The sequence below is a fragment of the Haliotis rubra genome, unplaced genomic scaffold, assembly GCF_003918875.1.
Source record: "Haliotis rubra isolate DU_JTF1 unplaced genomic scaffold, ASM391887v1 Scf1199, whole genome shotgun sequence".
Classification (NCBI taxonomy): domain Eukaryota; kingdom Metazoa; phylum Mollusca; class Gastropoda; order Lepetellida; family Haliotidae; genus Haliotis; species Haliotis rubra.
The window spans coordinates 125,728-132,882 of record NW_025765113.1 but is presented as its reverse complement, the minus strand read 5'-3'; positions in this window follow the sequence as shown (position 1 = coordinate 132,882).

The window sequence follows — 7,155 nt, the reverse complement described above, 5'->3', positions numbered from 1 at the left end:
CAGATGGTTGACGCTGGTTATCTGAAAACGACTGTGAAGATCTTGGCTAGAATTGGTCTTCAGCAAACCTACGCTTGTCCTAAGAGGCGACTAACGGGATCGGATGGTCAGGCCCCCTCGCTTGATTTCTGTATTAAAATACTAGTATACCGCTTTTTAAGTAAACATAAAAAGAAAATTAAAAAAATGTATTTACACCTCGAGTGGGAAACACATTGCATGGTTATCAGACTTCTACGTTTTGTTTGTTTGTTGCACTCAACAACATTCCAGCTGTATAATAGTAGGCGGTGGTCAACGTTTTGTCAGGTGCATAGCCATTGGTAAACGTACGATACGTGCTTAATCTAAGATATTTACATTATATAGTCATCCTTTGACAACGTACATATGAACGATATGAACCCTCGTTTGCGTGATACTCTGATAGTATTTCGTTTAAATATGCAAATACACATAAATGTCAATATTCAGAAATATAGCATCGTTCTTTATCTATTGCTGGGTCACGATCCACAAACCGTTCGTTGCGCTACGACATCCGATGGTAAACTATAGAGTTACGACAGATCGTAACGTTACGAATGCTTCATGGATCGGGTCCCTGATCCAGAATATGCAACTGAGGATCTGTTCAGATGCGTGGTATATACATCAAGATGTTAGTCAGAGATGCTGAAAATCAGCGCTTAACATATACAGTTTACAAAGTTGACAACTTTTGAGATGAAATTGCTAGTGGGTTTATCTATGACACCAATGGAGCCAGTTTCCTATCCAAGCTTCTCCCCATGGGAGTATTTCCGCCTTTCATTACAGTTGGATTTGGCCGAAATAGGTCCGAAATACCATCCTATTTCATTACACTGTGTTGACCTATGGATGTATTTTGTAGCGTCAGGAGAGTCCTGGCACACTCAAAACAAATATGACGTCTCACAGACCAGAGTGTCTTTCCTTTGATAAAGGGCAATTTCCCGGACATAAATCGTCTCCAAAGGAAGGCCGTGTTTTGGTGGCAATGGTGATTTAGCTATATGTTGTAATGTCTCTGTCTGCAAAAGAGGATGACTGTCATTATCAGACTAGCTAATCTCTGACCTTTCGCTGTAATGTGTTAATGTGCCTATTCCAGGAAATCTTGTGTTATGACGGTACATTTTGTAAGAAGTTATAACATCTCTTTTCAACCACAGAATTTAATATGTATGGCATTTCATTGTAAAAAGAGGATTTGATTTAAGCAATGTTGTCCACGAGACTGGTTGTGGTTGACAAGTTCTGTCGAAACTTTGAGGTCTTCTTGACATAGTCAATTATATAAGCGGGGTGGTGGGAGGTAGCCTTGTGGTTAAAGCGTTCGCTCGTCGCACCGAAGACCGGGGCACCTTAAGCTCCCTGGAGCACTACTAGCCTTAGACAGCTCGCCCACCGCGGAATTGTTCTATGTCACGTTGGTGGTCTTCCAATAAGGTATTGTGCTATGTCATGTTGGTGGTCTTTCAATAAGGTATTGTCCTATGTCATGTGGGTGATCTTCCAGTAAGGTATTGTCAAATGTCATGTTGGTGATCTTCTAGTACGGTATTGTCCTATGTCATGTTGGTGATCTTCCAATAAGGTATTGTCCTCTGTCATGTTGGTGATCTTCCAATAAGGCATTGTCCTATGTCATGTTTGTGGTCTTCCAATAAGGTATTGTCCTCTGTCATGTTGGTGATCTTCCAGTAAGGTATTGTCCTATGTCATGTTGGTGGTCTTTCAATAAGGTATTGTTCTATGTCATGTTGGTGATCTTCCAGTAAGGTATTGGTCTATGTCATGTTGGTGATCTTCCAATAAGGTATTGTCCTATGGCATGTTGGCGATCTTCCAATAAGGTATTGCCCTATGTCATGTTGGTGGTCTTCAAATTAGGTATTGTCCTATATCATGTTGGTGATCTTCCAGTAAGGTATTGTCCTATGTCATGTTGGTGGTCTTTCAATAAGGTATTGTTCTATGTCATGTTGGTGGTCTTCAAATTAGGTATTGTCCTATATCATGTTGGTGATCTTCCAATAAGGTATTGTCCTATGTCATGTTGGTGATCTTCCAATAAGGTATTGTCCTATGTCATGTTGGTGGTCTTCCAATAAGGTATTGTCCTCTGTCATGTTGGTGATCTTCCAGTAAGGTATTGTCCTATGTCATGTTGGTGGTCTTTCAATAAGGTATTGTTCTATGTCATGTTGGTGATCTTCCAATAAGGTATTGTCCTATGTCATGTTGGTGATCTTCCAATAAGGTATTGCCTATGTCATGTTGGTGGTCTTCCAATAAGGTATTGTCCTATATCATGTTGGTGATCTTCCAGTAAGGTATTGTCCTATGTCATGTTGGTGATCTTCCAGTAAGGTATTGTCATGTGTCATGTATTGTCCTATGTCATGTTGGTGGTCTTTCAATAAGGTATTGTTCTATGTCATGTTGGTGATCTTCCAGTAAGGTATTGGTCTATGTCATGTTGGTGATCTTCCAATAAGGTATTGTCCTATGGCATGTTGGTAGTCTTCCAATAAGGTATTGTCCTATGTCATGTTGGTGATCTTCCAGTAAGGTATTGTCCTATGTCATGTTGGTGATCTTCCAATAAGGTATTGTCCTATGTCATGTTGGTGATCTTCCAATAAGGTATTGTCCTATGTCATGTTGGTTGTCTTCCAATAAGGTATTGTTCTATGTCATGTTGGTTGTCTTCCAATAAAGTACTGTTCTATGTCATGTTCGTGGTCTTCCAATAAGGTATTGTCCTATGTCATGTTCGTGGTCTTCCAGTAAGGTATTGTCCTATGTCATGTTCGTGGTCTTCCAATAAGGTATTGTCCTATGTCATGCGGGTGGTCTTCCAATACGGTATTGTCCTATGTCATGCGGGTGGTCTTCCAGTAAGATATTGTCCTATGTCATGTTGGTGGTCTTCCAATAAGGTATTGTCCTCTGTCATGTTGGTGATCTTTCAATAAGGTATTGTCCTATGACATGTGGTCACTGTTCCTATAGCTTATTGTCCTGGGTCATGTTAGTTCTGTTCCAATAGCTTATTGTAATGTTTCATGTGGACCCGTTCAAAAGTTAATTGTCCTATGCTATGTTGGTCTTCTTGGTCCAGCTGTATCCTTTCTACCATTGTACCCAAAGTCCTGTGTCATATACAGAAAGTAGGCTTGACATTCTGTTTGTCTTAGTCAGGATGACTTGTTGTGTAACGTGCCAAATCAATACAATACTACTTTACATCAATATAAAAAACCTGGCCCCCCTAGTCTATATCTATACTTTACCCGTGGACGTCTTAACCAACCTACATCATGGAAAAGTCTCTCCATTTATTACACCTCATTTCATCATGCCGAAAGTCCCACTGCGGTCGTTTTCATTCGCTAATTAAACCATCACGCCTTAATCTCTGTCACTGGACAACATGACTAGCTGGCGTTCATCATACCCAGAGACTGAATCACTCCCAATTATATTCTAAATTAATCGATTCGCTTTTAGACTTTGTCTTCATATGAGAATTGGAAATATTTAGCTTGGTTTCAAATTATAATTATGAAGAGGGTAAGATATGATACCGTGGTATGTTATCGATCAATATAGTTCACATCATCCAATATTGTAACGTACGACCTACTGGTATTATGACCTTATGGAGTTTGATATGACGTCATTGAATTTACCATGTTCTTACATTTAGTTACCAGTCCCTTTATATATGTAATATTGTCCCGCAGTTAGTTGTCAGTGATTATAAGTATATAACACGTGACGTCATGAAAATAAATGTACCAGCAGCGGCGAGGACGGGATTTCAGGAATGCCGCCTCTGTGTACATCTTCAGCAATTTCCATTCAGTTTGTAAAATTCCATGTACTTAATTGCCAGTGAACGAGGGTAAAGTTAAGCGTTCGCTCGTCACGCCGAAGACCCGGGTTCGATTCACCACATGGGTACAGTGTGTGAAACCCATTTCTGCTGTCATTCTGCCAATTCCCGCAGTGATATTGCTGGAATATTGCCAAAAACGGCGTAAAACTAAACTCACGGGCACACTCACATAGAAGTACATGTACACACAAACCCACACGCTCACACAAACTATTACTAACACATTCAAATGTAATGAGTTTAAACTGCTTTCTAATTTATCAAGAAAATAAACGAAAGTAAACATGGCAGATTTCCAAAGAAAACGCTTATCGATTTCCTTCTAATCTTGGACAACCTGTTCCATGGCTCCACATACGTGAGAAACTCCACTCAAGAGACACTGTTAACGCATAGATTCCTTTTTCTCAGTGACACGCTGTCGCCGGCCGACCATGGCCACTTGCTGATTTCACGCGATTGTAGGAGCGATCTGGTTCCAATGTAGCATGAACGCTGATTCTCTCACTTCAATGACATAACACTGGAACCATACCACGCTTCAGTTGCTTCATGTGTTTACGTCAAGATCAATCGGAATATGACAAGATCGTAATTTACACTTTGAGTGAGAGTTTAACGCCGTTGAACAATCTTTCAATCACACAAAGGTGCGTCAGCCTGATTTGGTTCTACGTCGTTTTCAGCAATATTCCAGCTATATTACGGTGGTTGACACCAGAAATGGGCTTCACGAATTGGACCCATTTGGGGAATCGAACCCGGGTCTTTGACGTGAAGACAGAACGCTTTAACCACTAGGCTACCACACCGCCCCCCTAAGCTGGAGGAGAAAAACCGCAGCTTGAAACAAGTCACATTCTTTTAACCCTTTTGGTGGACCATACGGGCGGTGACTGGACCACTCCTTATGACTGGACCACTCCTTATGACTGGACCACCATACGTATACTTCAGCCGAGAACGACAGGTGATTGTCTGAGCGTTTTTCATATTGGTGAGACCCACAATGACACGATGACTAGTGCTGACGTGCAACCAGTAAGATTAGAGTGACTGATTAGGTCTTCAGGTGGTATCATTTCAGCAATATCACGACGGGGAACACCAATTGACCTCACTTAATGTACATCTGTGAAGATCAGGGTTCGAATTGGTCTTAAGCAAACCCATGCTTGACCTAAGAGGCGACTAGAGGGATTTTCGCTTGATAAATATCATCCTATCGCAACTACGTGAATCGATGCTCATTATGTTGATCACTGGATTAGTTCGGACCGCCTCCATAAAGATGGAATATTTCGGCGTTAAACAACAAACGAACAATCTAACTAACATCACACATTGTACCCATGGAAGGAATCGAGCCCAGGTGTTCGGCGGGACGAGCAAACGCTTTAACAACTGGGTTCAACGGATGCCACAGATAGGGTAGGATGCGCCCACCCTTTGACGAACACCTGGTGTCTTCACGAGTGGAAAGTGATTCACGAACACGTCCTCACGATAGAGTTAGGATCGTACAATCGTCTCTGCTCTGAGCAGAATGTCACAAGAGTTTGGTTTGCTGCTGTTATTCTCAGGTTTCCTTGTACCTAATACTGGGTAAATATCGTGCGAGGTAATTCAACAGTACTTCAGCGATATCTCGTTCTGTCAATTTTGTGTGGGAAGATATCGATCCTGAATTGAAGTAGGTCAAAACCGTTCAGATCAAAATCTTGAGTAAGGCAAGATGATCGGGGTGCAACCTCGTTAAAAAGAACTTCAAAGGTAGCTGCTCTTATAAAAACAACCTGATAATGTGAACGTAATGCTAGCATGGATGTATGAAGTGATGTTTGTTATTGGTGCATTATTAAAGGAATAAACACTCGATTTTATCTCTCAATATAATTAGATCCATTATGATTCTCATGTTCAGCGGGCAAAATGTCAGGAGGAATCGATTTTGTCCGTGAGATATTAAATGATTCCTTAAAAGGTATGACACTGTAGAGGTCCGTGTTGTCTAGCATCAGGGTTATTAGCTGTAGGGATGGAGAGCTCGTTTCAGTTGATTTGTATCTTGCATCAACATCACTCAAGAGGCTGAGCGTGGGCGGTGATACATTGTTTGGGAAGGATTCTGCACGTCTTTGCAGAGGCTCTAACCTAACCTCATTCTAACCTAAACTTTTGCCTATTTTAGATTCAAGTGAGCGGAGTAGCATGGTATGGGAGTAGTGAGAAAAGAGAAGTGGGAGGAGGTTGGGACGAGATAGAAGTGGAGCAGAGTGGAGTGGACTGGAGCAAGTTGGGGTCGATAGAGAAGTGAAGCAGCGTGGAGTGGAGTTGACTCGAGTGAGATAATGTGGAGCAGGGACGAGTGGACTGGGGCAAAGTAGGGGCGACAAGGAAGTAGAGCAGAGTGGTGTGATGTCGTCTGTCTCTCTTTCTCTCTCTGTCGCTGTCTCTCTGTGTAGTGACATGGGGACAAGAAGTTGTGGAGCAGGGAAGAGTGGGCTGGGGCGAGGTGTGGGCGAGAGGGAAGTAGGGCAGGGCGGAGAGGCCTGGAGCGAGGTAGGGGCGACACTGAAGTGGAGAGGTGTCGACTGGAGTGAAATGAGAGAGAAGTGGAGCAGGGAGGAATGGACTAGAGCAAGGTTGGGGCGAGAGGGAAATAGAACAGAGTGGAGTGATCGAGGCGTGGGCAAAGGGAAGTGAAGCAGAGAGGAGTGGACAGGGTCAAGAGAGAAGTGGAGCAGAGAGGAGTTAAACAACGTTGACATGGGGTAGAGAGGGGTGGAAATTGAGTTGAGTGGTGTGGAGCTAAACGAAGATGAGTGTAGAGCAGGAGAGTGGAATCAAGTGGAGCAGACTGAAATGGAAGCGTAGTGGGGAGGAATGAGCGGACTTTAGTGGATTGGTCCTCATTTATATCAGTTAAGCTCTGAAGTCGCTGGTGAGCAAGGCATAAAATATCCAGTTATCGAGACAAGCAGCAACACAAAATAATAAAGATGCAATCCATCCCGTCTCAAACGAGTTATCACTGCCTGTGCCGATGACGTCACTTCCTGTACCCGTGCTGACGTCACTGAAGAGAGATAATGGCCGACAGTACAGACAGATCCCAGTGTGATGTCTGATCTAATCTGTGTTCCACGAGATTGTCCCGGGGAATGACCTAAATTCCAGGTTCTGTTTACCGATCGTGCCGAATACAGGAAAACATTAGATCT